The sequence below is a fragment of the Chelonia mydas genome, chromosome 2 (genome assembly GCF_015237465.2).
Source record: "Chelonia mydas isolate rCheMyd1 chromosome 2, rCheMyd1.pri.v2, whole genome shotgun sequence".
Classification (NCBI taxonomy): Eukaryota; Metazoa; Chordata; order Testudines; family Cheloniidae; genus Chelonia; species Chelonia mydas.
In genome coordinates this window covers 107,545,342-107,564,050 of record NC_057850.1, presented here as the reverse complement: position 1 = coordinate 107,564,050, position 18,709 = coordinate 107,545,342, and the positions used below count along the sequence as shown (strand labels likewise).

Here is an 18,709-nt window from a genome sequence, read left to right as displayed (position 1 = left end):
AGCAGCCGGCATGTCTGGCCCTTAGGCCAAGGGGTGATCAGGGAAGTTCCGTGTGCTGCCCTCATCCCCAGCGCCGGCTCTGCAGCTCCCATTGGCCGGGAACTATGGCCAGTGTGAGCTGTGGGGGTGGCACCTGTGGGCACAGGCAGAACATACAATGCAAAGCCACCTGACTGCGCCTCCACTTAGGAGCGGGACATGCCAGCTGCTTCTAGGAGCAGCGCGGAGCCAAGGCAGGCAGGGAGCCTGCCTTAACCCCACTGCGCCACCAACTGGGAGCCGCCTGAGGTAAGTGCCGCCCAGCTGGAGCCTGCACCCCAAACCCCCTGCCCCAGGTTGGAACCCCCTCCCGCACCCTAACTCCCTCTCAGACCCCACCCCCCCACCCCAACCCCCTGCCCCAGGTTGGAACCCCCTCTCATACCCAAACTCCCTCCCAGAGCCCGCACCCCCTCCCACCCTCAACCCCCAACCCCAGTCCTGAGCCCCCTCCTGCACCCGAACCCCCTACCCCAGCTCTGAGCCCCTTCCCTCACTCAAACCCCTTGGCCTCAGCCCCAACCCAGAGCCCACACCCCCATCTGGAGCCCTCACACCCTCCTGCACCCCAACCCCCAGCTCCAGCCCAGTTAAAGTGAGTGAAGGTGGGGAAGAGCAAGTGACGGAGAGAGGGGGGCTGGAGTGAATGGGGGCGGGGTCTCAGAGAAGGGGCGGGGCAGCAGCAGATATGGGGCAGGGACGGGGCAAGGGTGTTTGGTTTTGTGCTATTAGAAAGTTGGCAACCCTAACTTCAGGGCACATAGTTTTAGGGAAATTCAGGCATGGGGGGGTCTGTTGGGTTCACGGTGCAAGTAGTAGCCAAGGCTGGTGGAAGCCAGGGTGGGGCTGTTGTGCTGTAGGCAGGCTGCAGGAGGCAGCGTTGCTTATCCGGAGAGGCACAGCACACAGACACCCAGGGTGTGACCTGCAGGCTTGTCTCCCGGCTTCTAGTGCCCAGGCTATGAGTCACAGCAGCAGAGCATTTAAGGCACCTAGAGTTACAGGACAGACAGTGGCACAGCCCCACACTGATCTGGATTGCACCCCAGAACTTTATTTTAGAACCTTTATAGTAGTGGTGGCTGTACATAATGCAGTCATTTCCTTGTTGCCTTTTGATACTGTTTGTAATGGTAAACTGTTAATCACAGTTTAGTTTAATCTAACCCCTTAAACTGAATGTTTTTATTTGATTTTATTTTATTAACCTCCTTGATGTTGCATAAGCTTTTCATACGTGTTAGCTGATGTTGACATCAAAATCAGCAAATATATTTATCACAATACACTAATGTGCAGACAGTAAGCCTCTTAATGAGTCTTTAGGGGATTTTCTTAGATCATCTTTTCTTTTCTTTCTTTTTTTTTTTTTTTTTTACACATTACACCAGCAGTAGAAAGCACAGCCACTTTCTACAGGTGTTAAATGCTGTCATACAACAGCCTTCTAAGAGAGCAATATAATCCTCACAAATCAACAAGTAAATGGATAAAATAAGCTGCCATAATGTTCCAATAAAACAAATCCAACTACTTTGGCTGTAGTTCATTTAATTTTTACTTTTCATCATCAAATCTTATGTGGAATGTGTAAAAAACAAAAAGCTTTTGACAAGCACTGGAGACATGCTCACAGTCCATTATTAATGCAGATGACGACAAAGGGAAGAGGTGTAACTCATTGATATACTAGTGCTCACTGTGAAGACCTTTAAAGATAGGTACAGGCACTTCTAAAGCACTTAGCATTGTCTAATTCAGCTCAGATAAATTTCAGTGACATCAATTGTTATATGTCTTGGGTACATGGATTGAAAATAATGGAGCATGAGGAGCAGAACAAAAGATAGGTTTCAGAGTAACAGCTGTGTTAGTCTGTATTCGCAAAAAGAAAAGGAGTACTTGTGGCACCTTAGAGACTAACCAATTTATTTGAGCATAAGCTTTCGTGATCTACAGCTGTACAGCTGTAGCTCACAAAAGCTTATGCTCAAATAAATTGGTTAGTCTCTAAGGTGCCACGAGTACTCCTTTTCTTAGAACAAAAGATGGTTACCTAGCTTCTCCTCAGTCCAGAAGGATGGACTGTAGATTGCTTTTTATTATAGTGCTTAAAGGATAGGGGATCTTTTTGATCTAAACTTTTTTAAAACCTTTTTTTCTTATTCTTGGAGATGAAAAATTATAGATCATTAAGAAAAGAAAAGTGAGGAGAGTACCTAAAAGAACATGGGAATGATAAAAGTCTATTTAGCTGATCAATGTTCCTCCATTTTGTTAGTTTGCTTTTTTCAAATGGCTTTTTAAAATGTTTCTTGAATCACTCTATTTTCTTTGTCTCAATAACTCTGAGTGGAGTTTATTTAAAAAAGCCTTTTTGGCCTGGCCACATTATGGGATTCACTTGTTATTTGTATAAGGACAGTGTGAGGTTCAGTGGTGTTTCTTTCAAACTAAAATAGAGTAAGAAAAGAAAAGAAGAGTAAACTTTGTATTCTAATGTGAATAAAAGAATAAACAAATTAGTAAAACATATAAGATAAAATAGCAAGCAAGATAACATAAGCACATTGTGCTAAATTCTCCTCTTACAGGGTTGTGTGTAGTATTCCAGAACTTCTAAACATTTCCAGAAAATGGCAAGTAGGATTGGTTTGGATGCTGCCATATGGGATTCAAAGCTAAGTATACCATTGAAATGAAATACAGTTTGCCTAAGTATAGATTTCTTATAAATGAAGGCCCAAGGAATTACAAGATGCCAGCTTGGAGGCTGTAAACATCTTCAGACAAATTTCCATCTCAGATTACAACCAGTGGACATCTTTGGGGCTACATCAGTGTAACCAAAGCCAGATTTTGGCATCTCTTAAGCTGTACTATCAGCTGCTAAAAGTCCGTTTAATTGTGCTTCACCATTGGGGGATGGTATAGCTCAGCAGTTTGAGCATTGGTCTGCTAATCCCAGGGTTGTGAGTTCAATCTTTGAGGGGGTCATTTGGGGATCTGGGGCAAAAATTGGGGCCTGGTCCTGCTTTGAGCAGGGGGTTGGACTAGATGACCTCCTGAAGTCTGTTCCAACCCTGATATTCTATGATATACATTTCCTTTCTGCTAAAATGTTCCATTACCACTTGCACAGTATTAAGTACCAACATTTTCCCAAAGAGCTAAAATGATTCTCATTGCCAACAAAAAACACCATACATATTTTTCCTACTCTTCTACCTACTTAAAAAGGCAAGCCTCCCCAGCCTGATAACACAGAGACACAGTCTCAGAGAAGACTTCCTTAGTAATGTTATGAATCATTCCCCTGGGAGATTTTCAGGATAAATTAATCTGGGGGCATCTCCCCATGGTGGACCAATCCCCTATTCTTCCACATTGAACTGGTATGTATTGCTGTTAAATGTGTGTAACGTTGATTGCGTAGAATAAGACTGTCATGGGTTATACAAAACCCACCCTGGGCCTGAAGGGGTTAAAAGGCAATACCGGACCCAGATAGCCCTGCCCCTGCAGACTTGCTGATCATGCTGTGACTGGAGGAGCAGGTTAAAAGACGCTCAGAAGCCCAGGCAAAGGGTCGTGGACAGGCTGCAGGAGAGAGGAACCCTTCTCCGAGAAGAAGAGTGAGCCTGAGAGGGGACCACAGAGCAGGTAAGGCCCTCAGGCAGCGCCTTCTTTAGCCACCTCCTCCCCTTTGAGAACTTGCAGGTCCAGAAGGGTCCTGTTCCTTTCGACTATTTGGGGTGTGAGGTGACTGACTGTTGGACTATAGGGGCCATGCTCTAACTGAAGGGATCTATAAGTAGGAAGTAGTCTGGGGAAGCAACTTAAATTCACTGGAGGGAGGATCTCGCCAGTTTTGCTTCCAACAGGGCCCTGGGCTGGGCCCCCATGGAGGAGGCTGGTTCCCTTTTAGGGGAATAGACACACCCTCTTAGGGGCATAGACCAAGATGTGGGTGAAAAGCTGAAGATCCCTGGCTTAAGGTCAGGAACAGGCACCTCTACCACCCTGACTGAGAGGCAAGGGGCTGAAAGTCAGTTGCTCCAACCACTAGGCAGCTTGGCCCTCTGAGTCACCTATTACAAAGACCTATACAGAAGTTAGCCTTGAATTGCCATAGATATACTATATTAAGGTACATTTTAATATTTTCTCAATATTATCCCATTCTTTCTTTGCAAGGCCTCAGTTTAAGCCTTTGACAAAAGCCAATGTGATTAACACTTTAAACATTTTGCACAACACATCAACCTGAGTATCATTTAGAAATAATGCCCTGTTCTTCCAACACTCCCAGAAGGTTTTTCTGTGCATCCACTCAGACACTGGGTGAAATTTTGACCCCACTTAAATCAATGGCCAAACTCCCATTGGCTTCAGTGGGGCCAGGTTTCCCCTCGTTGTGTTGATCCTGCACCACTGGAGAGAACAGGAGCAGAACGGGACTCTGAGTGGTCTGCAGCTTCCTTATCACACTCTCGGGGGATTAAATTTCTTTTCTTGGAAAGATTCTGCAGGATAAAAAAAGTAACTCCTTTTTTACTGCACGGATTAAAAAATTTAGTGTAGCTGTTGAGAAAGAGAGAACTTGATGTTAAAGCAGTCTCTCTCTCTCCATTAACTATAGCCACAACATATCTAGAATTCCTCCAGAATCCAGTTTTCTCTGTATGAGAGTTGTGGAGAACTGGAAAATATCTATTTTTTAATAAATATCATATGCCCGTCAGTGTATTTGAAAATGCAACGCACCATGGATAAGCATCCCAATATGCCCAGTGCTGCTGTCCGGCACAATGCCTTGTGGGACTTTTTCCCAGTGCTTGTGGGATACCACCAATTCACCCAGGGATTTCTGGGAACTAGGGGTCAAATTCCCACAATTCCACTTTCTCCATCCCATAATGTTTACTTCATCCCATCATTTTCATGCTATTTTTTAAATTCCCAAAGTCCTGTGCACTGCTTTTCAGTCTCCACCATCACTCTGGCAGAAGCATGGACCCTGCACCGCTCAACGCAATTCTCACGGTCATTGCTAATACAGGATTGTAGTTTCTCCTTTATCTGTGGAACTTCAGTGACTACTGCTACACCTGCTGGTGGGCAGATGAAGGTGAGATGCATGGGGGGACAATGGACAATTGAGACAGGGAATAAAAATGTCAGGTTGCTGCTGGCATTTACAGAGCAGCGCCACAAGGTGCATAGAGCTTCTGGGTCTGATAAATGAACACTAATTGGTGGGATAGCATTGTAATGCAGGTTTCAGAGTAACAGTCGTGTTAGTCTGTATTCGCAAAAAGAAAAGGAGGACTTGTGGCACCTTAGAGACTAACCAATTTATTTGAGCATAAGCTTTCCTGAGCTACAGCTCACTTCCACAGTATGCATCCGATGAAGTGAGCTGTAGCTCACGAAAGCTTATGCTCAAATAAATTGGTTAGTCTCTAAGGTGCCACAAGTCCTCCTGTTCTTATTGTAATGCAGGTTAGGGATGATAAGCAGCGGCTGCAGAACTTTCAGATGTGAAAGGCCACGTTCCTGGACAGGGCCGTCCTTAGGCATACGCAGCATACACGGCTGCGTAGGTCACCCGAAAATGTGGGGCACCCAGGGTTTTACTGTCCACCCTCCTGCCTCTTCCTATCCCTGTTCTGACCCTTCCTGCAGGCTCCCACAGCTAGCTGCTGCAGTCTGATGACTCGTACTCTGGAGGGGATCTAGTAGCTCACGAAAGCTTATGCTCAAATAAATTGGTTAGTCTCTAAGGTGCCACAAGTCCTCCTGTTCTTATTGTAATGCAGGTTAGGGATGATAAGCAGCGGCTGCAGAACTTTCAGATGTGAAAGGCCACGTTCCTGGACAGAGCCGTCCTTAGGCATACGCAGCATACACGGCTGCGTAGGTCACCCGAAAATGTGGGGCACCCAGGGTTTTACTGTCCACCCTCCTGCCTCTTCCTATCCCTGTTCTGACCCTTCCTGCAGGCTCCCACAGCTAGCTGCTGCAGTCTGATGACTCGTACTCTGGAGGGGATCTAGTAGCTCACGAAAGCTTATGCTCAAATAAATTGGTTAGTCTCTAAGGTGCCACAAGTCCTCCTTTTCTTTTTAAAAGTGAAAAAGCCTTCCAGCCTGCCAGACCTATTAGCACAACAATGAAACTGTTAAAGAACCATTCAAGTGGTAATGAAGCCGTTTAACAGGCATTTGCCAACCCCCAAGTATATACTGTCAGTTTCTGAATTTACTGACAAAAACAGTTGTGCATTACTGTAATATTTACTCAGAACATGTTAGTCTACAGGACCTTAGCTTAAAATTTCTTTAAAAATATTTCATTAGTGTGTTGCTGAAGATGATAAAATCACATCTCTAAAAAATCCTTGCATAGATTTTAGATGCACAATCTGAGTATTCATCTTTAGCCTTAAATGCTTGGATCTTCAGACATAAAGTTTTGTAAATAAACCCTTCAAAGGACTACCCTTATCTAAAATACACATTTTAATGTTAATTACTAGAGTACAAAAAACTTGCTTCCAAAGTCTTCCTATCCTTTCTGTCCATCCCTTTCTCCCTTCACCCACTTGTTGAAGAGAGCCCTTAAAAGGCAACAGCTCTTTCCTACTAGATAGGGAAACTTGTTTGTCCAGCTTTCTTTCCTTTGACTATTTGATAAACTAGTTTTAAGGGAGCCCTCTAGCAAAATCAGTACCTTCCTAAGATATAAAATCCTTTGTTATGCCTAAAATCTTTGGAAACATTTTTTAAAGTTGGTGAAATTTCATAAACATGTCTATTGTTATGGAGATCACACAAAGTAAATTAGTGTTCCCTTTTTCTAAAAGCAATGAACATTGTTATGAACATAAAAAGAAAAGGAGTACTTGTGGCACCTTAGAGACTAACAAATTTATTTGAGCATAAGCTTTCCTCTGTGACGGATTAATTTAAAATGTGTTTGTTTCAGTGAGATAAATATGTAGTAATCTGAAATGATTACTTTATGAAGGCTTAAGAGTACATTTAAAATATAAAATCAGCTTAGAAATACTGATTAAGAAAATGTAAAACAGAGAAGAGCTGCATCATGTATTCCATAATATTTAATGTTGTATTCAGCAGGACAGCTGACTTGCCCTTACTACAAAGTTTTTGCAAATAAATCTCTGACAAACTTCAGGGTATATCAAAAAACCCGTGACTGACATTTTTTTATTCCCAAGTTTAGTGCTTTTAATTAGGTATATTCTGCATGTCCAATCTTCACCTTCTGGCATGCAGTGGAAAACATGCTCCATTTTCTTTAGAAAGAAATTGCAGAAGAGTGTTTTTTTCAAATGTCATTTGCTTCATTTAGGTTCAGGGATATGGCTAGAAGGGGGTGATCAGGGATGGGGAGGGAAGAGAGGAGGGAGTCAGTGGGGAGGGGCAGGGCCTGGGTACGGGGGGCGGGGCCTGGGGCAGAGTACTGGTGGAGTATGGGCGGGGCAACCGGTGGGCTGGGGAGCTAGCCTCCCCAAGCGGCAGCTTCACCCACCGCCCATGACAGCAGGTAAGAGCGGATCGGTTCCCGCACACCCAGCACGCCCTGCAGTCTCCTTAGGCAGGGCCCATATTCACAGAGCCACATGTGCCGATGCCGTGCATTCTGTGTGAGGGAGAGGGTACGGGGGTCTCTGCGGGGAACTGTGACTCTCCGCCGCTGTGAGGCAGACCGGGCGGCTGGGTATCCTTTGCTGCCTCGTCCCTTCCCGCCCGCCCCCAGGCTGCGGCGAATGGGAGCTGCGGGGGCAGTGCCTGTGGGCAGTGGTGCGCGGAGACCCCCCGCCCCTCCCCCCGCCTAGGAGCCACTGCCAGGGGGGTGTGCAGATCACTTTTGGGAGCCGCCCAAGGTAAGCGCTGCACTCCTCACACTCTCCTGCACCCCAGCCCCCTGCCCCGGTCCAGAGCCCGCACTCCACACCCAAACTCCCTCCCAGAGCCCGACCCCTCACTGCTCCTGCACCCAAACTCCCTCCCAGAGCCTGCACCCCAAATTCCCTACCCTACCCAAACTCCCTCCAAAGCCTGCACTCCATCCTGCACCCCAAACCCTGCCCCAGCCCAGAGCCCGCACCCAGCACCCAAACTCCCTCCCAGAGCCTTAGGCAGGTGTGTATGTTTGTGTTGGGGGGGGGGGCGGGGGACTTGGATGCATTCTGGGCACCACCAAAAATTATACAAACCTGCTGCCCCTGTTGTGTACTACATAATATCTGTGAGGCAAAGGGGAAAACCTACTGCCAGGGCGGAGGGGCAAAGTGGACCAGCTTTTTGCTAAATTTGAATAGCCAGACAGAAGAGGTATTCAAGAGCTATATGAATGGCCATACTTGGGGTCAGGTAGGAATTTTCCTCTGGGACAGATTGTCAGAGACCCTGCGGGTTTTTTGCTTTCCTCTGCAGCATGGGGCATAGGTCACTTGCAGGTTTAAACTAGTGTAAATGGTGAAGTCTCTGTAACTTGAACTCTTTAAATCATGATTTGAGTACTTCAGTAACTCAGCCAGAGGTTAGAGGTGGGTGGGGAGGTTCTGTGGCCTGCAATATGCAGAAGGTCAGACTAGATGATCACGATGTGTTCCCTTGTGACCTTTAAGTATAGGAATCTATGAGAAGAACCAACCATGTGGCTGAGGGAGGCCTCAAAAGATCATTGTAACAGTCAAACACATTATTGTTGTCTGGTGCTTTTATGAGAGAGTGTCTATAGGTGGGTGATTGCCTCCCATTATGAATTCTGTAATGATTGGTGTGTAAATCAATAAAGATTATTCTGAGTTTCCAAAAATAGAACTTTATGGTGTGCAAAAAAAAGGCAACAAAAATAAAGAGCAAACGCAAAAGGTAAAAACAGTTTAGCAACATTGTTACAAAGTAAACAGTGAACATTAACTTACTACAATCTAGTCAGTTGTGTCTGATCTTGTGGTTTTCACAGGCTGGTGTATGTGTAGCTATGGTTTTCCCCCAGCACGGAGGAGTAGGTGGTGAGGGTGTACACCATGCTGCTGCCTGTTATGTAGGGGGGTGTAGAGAGCAGTGATCATGGAGTTTTCCAAGGAATGGAAAGGCTACTGCATATAGGATCTTTGGGCATTTCTTCTTCTTTGCAAAGGTATACAGTTTCTAGTGCATTTGTCTAGTGTTATGTATTATAACAAAAGTGTCTGTTCTCCCTTCTAAACTCTGCAAGTAAACCTTTTCTCTTTCTCTGTAAAGTAAGATTCAGCAAGTCATGCACTATCACATGAATAAAAAGTTTAAAATAATGTGGCTAGCAAGGTTAAGGACAATAATTAAGAGATTTTTATGTATATTAGTAACAAAAGAAATACTACCAATGATATAGGCCCATTACTAGATGGAGATAGTAAAACTGTTAATAGTGATGCAGAAAAGGCAGAAGTGTTCAGTAAATATTCCTGTTCTGCATTTGAAAAGAGGAAGGAGGGTGAAATTCTTTCCAGCCCATTAGTAACTAAGGAGGATGTTAAACAGTATCAACAAGGGATAAATGTTTTTAAATCAGCAGGCCCAGAGAACTTGTACCCAAGAGTTCTGCTGACATTAACTTTTAACAAACCTTTGAACTAAATCCAGTGAAATTCCAGGAGAATGGAAGATTGCTAATATTATGCCAATATGCAAAAAGGACAAGTGGGATGGCCTGGGTAACTTTAGGCTGGTTACCCTGAATCACTGCTGGACAAAATAATGGCAAAGATGATAATAGAGTCAATCAATAAAGAATTAAAGAGTGAAGATAATTAAGGCCAGTCAACATGCTCTTATGGAAAATAGGTCTTGTCAAATAAGCCTGATTTCATTCTTTGATGAGATTGCATATTTGGTTGATTAAGGTAACTGCATAGATGTAATATACTTAGACTCAGTCTAATAAGTCATGTCAGTCATGTAATATACTCAGTCATTTGTAAGACATTTGACTTAGCACAGCCCAACGTTTTAATTTAAAGATTAGCTTATTAATAAAGCATAAATTCAATGGATTAAGAACTAGTTAGCTGACAGATCTCAAAAAGTAGTTGTCAATGGGGAATCATCATCAAATGGGGAAGTTCCATAGGGACTGGTTCTGGGCCTGATAATATTCGACATTTTTATCAGTCAGCTGGAAATAAATTACAAATCACTGCTGATAAAATTTGCGGATGACACAAAGATTGGTAAAGTGATAAATAATCAGGAAAGAACAGTCATATAGCGCAGTCTGGATTGCTTGATGAGGTGGACCCATTCAAACAATGTGTTTTAATACAGTCAAATGTAAGGTCATATATCTAGAAACAATGAACGTAGACCAGACTTACAGGATGAGGGAAAGCAGTGACTCTGAAAAGGATTTAAAGGCCACAGTGAACAAGCAGCTCATCATGAGCTCCCGGTGCTGCGGCAAAAAAGACTCATGCTTGGATCCTTGGGTGTATAAACAAGGAAGCCGCAAGTAGGCACAGGCAGGTGATTACCTCAATATACAGCATTAGTGAGATCAATACTGGAGTACTGTGTATAGTACTTGTGTGAACATCTGTAAACAGATTTTGAAAAATTGGAGAGGATACAGAAAAGTGCCACAAAAATGATTTGAGCACTAAAACAAATACCATATAATGAGAAACTCAAAGAGCTCAGTCTGTTTTGTTTATCAAAAAGAAGAACGATAAGTGACTTGGTAAGAACCTTCACAGGGAGAAAATACTATGTACTAAGAGGCTTTCTAATCTAGTAAAGAAAGACACAAGAAGAGTCAAGGTCTGGAAGCTGAAGCCGAACAAATTCAAATTAGAAATATGTTACAAATTTTGAACGGTGGGAGTGATTGTTCCAGCGGTTAAACTGTCAAGGGAAGTGGTGACTTAAAATCAAGACTAGATGCCTTCCTGAAATACATGCTTCAGTCAAACACAAGTTACTGGGCTCAATATAGGGATAATCAGATGCAATTGAATGGCCTGTGATATACAGGAGGTCAGACTGGGTGATCTTATGGTGCCTTCTGGCCTTAAAATCTAGAATGTGCACATAGCAGCAGAATACAATTACTGCAGTGGTTCCCAAACTTGTTCCGCCGCTTGTGCAGGGAAAGCCCCTGGCGGGCCGGGCCGGTTTGTTTACCTGCCGTGTCCGCAGGTTCGGCCGATCGCGGCTCCCCAGTGGCCGCAGTTTGCTGCTCCAGGCCAATGGGAGCTGCTGCAAGCGGCAGCCAGTACGTCCCTCGGCCCGCGCCACTTCCAACAGCTCCCATTGGCCTGGAGCAGCGAACCGCGGCCAGTGGGAGCCACGATCGGCCGAACCTGCGGACGCAGCAGGTAAACAAACCGGCTGGGCTCGCCAGGGGCTTTCCCTGCACAAGTGGTGGAACAAGTTTGGGAACCACTGAATTACAGGATATTTTGCATATATATGAAAAATAGTTGTGTGCAATTGTTTTTTATGGGAAGTACTCAGTCATTTGGCAAGTAATGGTAACAGACATTGGAGTGTGAATCCAGCACTACCTTGGATATATTTCAGTTGGACATTGTATTATATTCAGGAGCAGAACAACAATTTTACAAAGATTCAGGGCCATAATTGGCAGGTATGAGAGAATCCATAGTCCAAAGACTTGAGTTCATAACAGAGGTCAAGTCTGAACATTAAATTTCCACGTTTCAGAGTAGCAGCCGTGTTAGTCTGTATTCGCAAAAAGAAAAGGAGAACTTGTGGCACCTTAGAGACTAACCAATTTATTTGAGCATAAGCTTTCGTGAGCTACAGCTCACTTCATCAGATGCATAAAGTGGAAAATACAGTGAGGAGATTTATATACACACAGACCATGAAAAAATACACATTGTAAGGAGAGTGATCACTTAAGATGAGCTATTACCAGCAGGAGAGTGGGGTTGGGGGAGAGAAAACCTTTTGAAGTGATAATCAAGGTGGGCCATTTCTAGCACATTTCCAGGAGTTAACAAGAACGTCTGAGGAACAGTGGGGGGGAATAAACAAAGGGAAAAAGTTTTACTTAGTATAATGACTCAACCACTCCCAGTCTCTATTCAAGCCTAAATTAATTGTATCCAATTTGCAAATTAATTCCAATTCAGCAGTCTCTCGTTGGAATCTGTTTTCGAAGTTTTTTTGTTGAAGGATAGTCACTCTGAGATCAGAAATCGAGTGACCAGAGAGATTGAAGTGTTCTCCGACTGGTTTATGAATGTTATAATTTTTGACATCTGATTTGTGTCCATTTATTCTTTTACGTAGAGACTGACCAGTTTGCCCAATGTACATGTACATATATATATGCCCTCTGCCATGTACATATATATATGCAGGTTTCAGGTATATATCAGAGCCTGGACATTAGTTTAACTTGTTAAAAAGGAAAAAATGCTTTCATCACTAACTAAGCTGTGGGGAGCAGTCAGCACAGAAACAAGATTTAGCTACACTTTGCTAAAAAAAACTCGTATCTTCCGTGAAATTCCCAGGCACTTTCTAGCTTGGTAAAGATGTCCCCAAGTGCATCTTTCTGTGATGTCACATATACCAGAATCCTCATGGGTTAAGTGAAACTTCTGTTATCATTAATGTCCTATAATGATGCGTTCTGGGTGTTTGAGTTCGCAAACCAGAAAGTGTTGGAGAATTTGACAAAAGAGAAAGAATATTAGCAAAGCTTAGCTGAGTCTTATTTCTGTGCTGCTTAGTGGAAGCGTCCAGCACATTGATCTGAGATTTAGTCACTTTTCATTTTGGCTTTGCAGTTACTCTTCAAAGATTTCAGTTGTGTCAGAGCAGAAAATACGGGGCACTGATCAAATATATTTTTGATCATATTTGGAAAAACAAAACAGTTTACAAAAGTGAAGGTTCATCCAGTTCAGAATGAGCTTGCATAGGTGTGTGATGGGGTGTATAAACCCCACTTTGGAACAGAAGGGATTATAGAGCAGTTCTGGGGCCAGGTGACTCTGCCCCATCGCACCTGTAGAGCCTGCACCCTCCAGAGGAGGAGCTTAAAAGGGAGCCGGGCAGCTCAGAAAGGGGCCAGACAGGATGTGGGAACTGACCTATCCTTGAGAGATTCTGAGTAAGAGCACAGCAGAAGTCCTTACTGCAGGGGAGGAGCCTGCAAGCAGTAGCTGCCCTAAAAGAGGGTCCAGGGAGGAGACCCCGGTGAGAGGCAACTAGGAGCTTTTTCTCTTGGGCTGAAGGCTGAGAGAAGCCTGGGAGGCTGAGTGCTGAGCTGGGAGCTTGATTGGAGGTGGGGGCTGATCCAGGAGTGCAGCCTTCCTTTAACCCTGGATAGAGGGAGAGGCTAATACCCTCCAGGTTGGGGGCAGGGTTGTGCAACCCAGGAACTTGCCCCACTATGAAGCTGGGGCCAGGGTCAGCCCAAAGCACTCCAGGGTGCTTGCTATCATGCCCTCTATTACCCCAGAAGATGACAAACCTAATTGATGCCTGGAGGGGTGGAGGCCTGAGTTGCTGTTTACCCAAAGGTAGACTGCCACAGTGTTGAAGTGATTAGATTACAGGTGAGGGATGCCAGAGACTGGGGACAGCTGGGACCCAGTGAACTAACCACTAAGTGGCACCTCTGGTAAGCCCAGCATTTGTCACAAGGTGAAACATGGTGTTTTTATATTGAGCTTATGGATGTCAGGAAGGGGCTACAGTTGCAAAAAAGACATTCATATGATGCAAATCCTCTCCTCCAAAAGACACTGACCACAGTGAAACTATAGGTTGGAGAGGACCTGCAAACCTAGGGGATTGTACTTCCTTGCTTAGCACAGAGCTGTGCTCATGGAGTCTCCCTTTGCCCTGCACCTGGTGGGTTTTGGAGTATGTGGTATGCCCAGCAATTACATGACTACGTGGCTCCACTGACCAAATACTCCTCCCTCGTTGAGGGGCAAGCAACTTCAAAGGCTACTGAAGCCCAGAAGCTGCAATAGCAGATATGTAGCTGCTCCAGTGCCTCGGTAGTGCATAATGTTATTCCCTATTCCATCAGGTTTCATAGGAGCAGCCGTGTTAGTCTGTATTCGCAAAAAGAAAAGGAGGACTTGTGGCACCTTAGAGACTAACAAATGTATTTGAGCATAAGCTTTCGTGAGCTACAAAGTGAGCTACAACTTCAAAGTGAGCTGTAGCTCATGAAAGCTTATGCTCAAATACATTTGTTAGTCTCTAAGGTGCCACAAGTCCTCCTTTTCTTTTTGCCTATTCCATCAGTGTGCTACTATGAGCTCAATATTAAGACTCTAAGTCTTCAGTAATAAGCAACACTTTATAACAGCAGATGTCCAAACTGATGGTATCCATTGAAGACACAATCTGATATTGTTAGCGTCATATAATTTTTATTTGATTTTTCTGAGCTCTCAAACACTGCAACAAAGATACAATTTTGCTGCAAGCTTAGTATTGTTCTCTAAATCTTTCATTCGGATGTATCAGGTGTTCAGTCTGCAGCTATGAAAAATTTCAAATGGTCCTACACATGCAAAGCATGAACACAAATATTTACACAAGCAGAATTGTCAGGGAGTTCAAAATTAAAGACCTGAACTGATTGGCTCAGCTCAATTGGTTTAGCTCTGCATATCTGGCTAATCAGCATTTGGATTTAAATGGTCTCTTCAAGGTACAGAATGTCTAAGAATGTGGTGTTGTTCTTTAACTCATAAATGCTTTCAGTTCATAGAGCCGATTATAAAAATCCTGCTAAGCTGACTTTTCTCTTGATTTTGCTTATGACTGTCTCATGTGGAAGGAACACTGTTTATTTATTGGATTAGGCACACAAAAGGTTATACAATGCACTCTAGTTATGCCGGAGAGTTACATAATTTAAAAATACACACATCAAAAGTAAGAGGTAACTAAAGAGCTGCAGAGCCATTCAATATAACCCATAACAAACACACTAGGCAAATTAAAAGCTAAAGCTCCCCTTCCAGGCCAACAATTTACCACCCTCTTAATTCTCCCCCATTTTCAGATGACTGGAAAAAAAGATGTACTTTGCAGCTGGCCCTGAAGGTCATCAGATTCGGGCTATCTCAGACTAAGGTGGGGGCAATTCCAGAGTGTTGGAAACTTCACTAGGGCTCTGTATGAGGGCGGGAGTCCATCTGTGTGGTTCTCTTTGCAGGATCTCACGTGACTTTCTTGAGTCTATAGAGGGAATCTGTGCCAAAGCTGGGGTTACAAGGCAGGATTTTCTGGGTCACCAACAGACCTACTTTTCATTCTCTCTCTCTCTCTGTGTGTGTGTGTATATATATATATATATATATATATATATATATATATATATATATATATATATATACACATAAAATATTAGAGATGATAGTTTGTTTATTACAGTATAATATTAAGACACAAATAAAATATTTATATCATGCTCCCATCGATGACTCCGTATTAAAGTAAAGATGCACCATTTGAAATTGTTGCTATAAATTCTCTCTGTGCCTTTTGTATTTGGTCATAGATTCTGCTCTCTGCTGCGATGGAAATAATGTGCTGCCCCTCCTTGTTGCATCTCGAAGTATTTCACAGATTATAATTTTAAAAATAAATTTAAATCATTTATGGAATTGGTGCTGCTGAAAGATTAAATTATTTTCAGGGTAATATTCATGAACACAACTCTGTACTCTGAAAAGATATATTGGTTCAGTTATGCAGGCCCCATAGTTACTACTGTTGTAATGCCTGACAAAATTAGACACCTTCCTTAGGTGTGTTTTTTGTTTTATTTTAACTCTGGAGTGACCTTTCTATCTGGGTTTTAAAAAACCCCACATACATATGTATCATTTTACAATGTGCTCTCATCAGAACTCTTGAGTTAAACAAGGATGGGTCCAATCAATATTTGGAAAAGGCACCCAAAAGGAAAATACACAAAGTGATCTTAGTGATGTATTGGGTGCCATTGCAATCTCTAAAGCCAGATCCTGACAGGTAGGTGCTGAGTATGCCTTCAGTTTGCATTGGAAGTTGAGCACTTAGCAACAAACAGATGGCATGCAGAAGCTCACAGGATTGGCTGGGACCTGAATTAATACTGAATCAGTGCCTAAGAATGGTGCTAGGTCACATCATATTGTTGGTGTATCATCTTACCATTATATTTTTGTTAACAGATCACTTCTTTTATAATAGAAATTTTATAAAAATTCTGTTTACAACTTAAATATATATAAACTTATATACAATTATAAACTGACCTGTAGAAGTACCTAAAGCTGTAGTGACAAGACCTGCTACCAGTCACTTTCTTCAGCCTTCTGATGTTGATCACATACTGCAGTTGATGCTTTTTTACTCTTCCTCTCCTGTCTTTTCAGTTGACAGTATCAGTTAGTCTTTCTTCTCATGTTTAGGTTCAAACTTCTGTTTTGTTTTGCTCTTACATTTAGAGGTATATCCTGGTTATTAGTTGGCCTATCAAAACTTTACACAGTATTAGGCTTTTCTCCTTCTTCCTCCTATCTGTTTGTTCTTGTTTTAATATCTTCAGTTTGAGTTTAATTTTGACTGTTATTGAAGGTATTTTTCCCTTCTTTAGTATTCAAAGAGTTTTCAAACTGGCAGTTTTGGTGGAGGGAGATGATCCTCTTCCAGCAAACTCCAGAAAGTTCCATCAGATTTTTAAATAGTGATCTTTTTTATTTATTTTTCTTTCTCTCCGTAAACATCTGACTTGATTGATTAACTTTTCTGGTACCAGAATACTTCCCACTTTTTTTATACCAGTCAATAGATTTTAGATCATCACTCCTCTTCCACTACTTGGTGTGATCGGGTGTCCACCCCAAACTTGCTCTGAAGAGGTTAATGGAGGCCAGATGGGCCAATGTACCTATTAGGCTGAAGGCTTAGAGGAAAGCCTTAATCAAGGAGGAAGTTCACCTGTGTGGATTTCTATAAAGCCAGCCTCGCGGTGATCTCTAGGGATATAGTTAGACTTAAGCATTTCAAGGGTCTCATGCAGTTCTTGCCTCACCTGCTACTAAGCCTCCTTTTCAACCTCTGGTTTTCAAGCACTCTCAAGCTTCTAAGCAAGCACGAAGGCTGCTGGGGTCTGTACAGCCATCTTATATGTCAGGAGAAGAAGAGGCAAAGGAAAGTAGGGCTGCAGGAAAGTAGTCTACAGTCACCTCCTGGGAGAAGGGAGGTGTGTTTAAGTATATAGAGGGTAGTCTACAGTTACTCCCTGGGAGGAGGGAGTTTGGGCTGGCAAACCCAGGAGTTGGGGGAGCCAGAAAGGTAGGAAAGGCTCAGCAGAAAAACAGCAAGGTATAGGATAGTGCAGACCTTAACTGCTGATCAGAGGGTCCCTGAGCTGGAATCCAGAGTAGAGGGTGGTCCTAGGTTCCCCTAACTGCCGGTGGGGCAGTGAACTGCAAGACTGCCTGGGTCACTATGGGAGTGACAGACTTTGAAAGACTGTACTCTGGAAGGGGGGAATGCTGAGTGACCTAGTTGGAGGGGCAAGTCACAAAGAGAATGCTGCAGTTCCTGGAGCAAGAGAGGGGCTGCAGACCAGAGAGAAAGAGATGAAGTGATGGTGTGCAACTGGGAGAGGAGGGTGCATCCCCTGGAAAGAGCTAATCCCCCAGAGCAACCAGAAGGAGGTGTCATTAGAGGTGAATGGAGGCACCTGTCACACTTGTCTATAGTAATTCTAGCAGCAACTAGGAGATGAGTGATCAATTCTTTTTGGCTTTTATAAGATGCTGAGTTTTTGAGACCACTTAATAAAAATACCAGGTATCAGCTGTTGGATAACTCCTATCTCCCTTAAAGAGTCTCCAGTGGCTTTCTAAAATGTCTTAGTTTTTAGGCCATCATATATATTGAAGAAATCTTCCCCTTTTGTTATACTTTTCTCCAGCACTTGCCCATCCCTATACCATAAATTTTGTTAATTTTAAGGTGAGTTAGGTAGCATAGTTTTCTTTTATTAATGTGTGTCAAGATGTGGGCACCATTGCTCCATTTATTCTTCTGTTTCTTAATGCTGGTGTAGATGCTGGTGTACATCAGCTTTCCATCTTTTCATGAACAGTTTATTCCTCTAAGTAACAGTAGCAATTATTTTGTATAGAACGAAGAGTAAGCCTTTGTATTTCATGGATGTAGTGAGTAGCTTTTTGAAGTCTTCCCTCCCCCACCCCATCCCACCCCCAAATTCTTGCCTCTTTGTGGAGGTGGGCTTGAAAAATGTCTCCCCTATAGGTAGGGTGACCAGGTGTCCGGTTTTTGACCAGAACACCCAGTCAAAAAGGGATCCTCACGGCTCTGGGCCGTCGACTGTCTGGTGGGTGGCGCAGTGCAGCAGGGCTGGCAGGCTCCCTGCTAGCCTCCACTCCCTGCAACTCATGGGAAGCAGCCAGCATGTCCCCACCTCTGGCTCCTATGTGTAAGCAGTGGAGGGGAATCTAGGGCCGGATCCAGCCCTGTGGTTAATTTCAACTGGCCAGTGGCGCCCCACACAGGGCAGGAGCGCCAGCTTGCCCTGCTGCAGGGGGAAGCCCCGAGCGTCCACGCCAGCTCACCCCACTGCA

At 43.7% G+C, this 18,709-nt stretch overlaps 1 long non-coding RNA gene across 1 annotated transcript; it reads left to right on the top strand.

Annotated features, from left to right (window-relative positions):
- Window positions 1–13,162: 13,162 nt before the first annotated feature.
- On the top strand, window positions 13,163–15,771 carry LOC122464190. Its single transcript, XR_006288129.1, has 3 exons — window positions 13,163–13,292; window positions 15,127–15,197; window positions 15,625–15,771. It is a non-coding gene; the product is annotated as an uncharacterized LOC122464190 (long non-coding RNA).
- The last annotated feature ends 2,938 nt before the right edge of the window (window positions 15,772–18,709 follow it).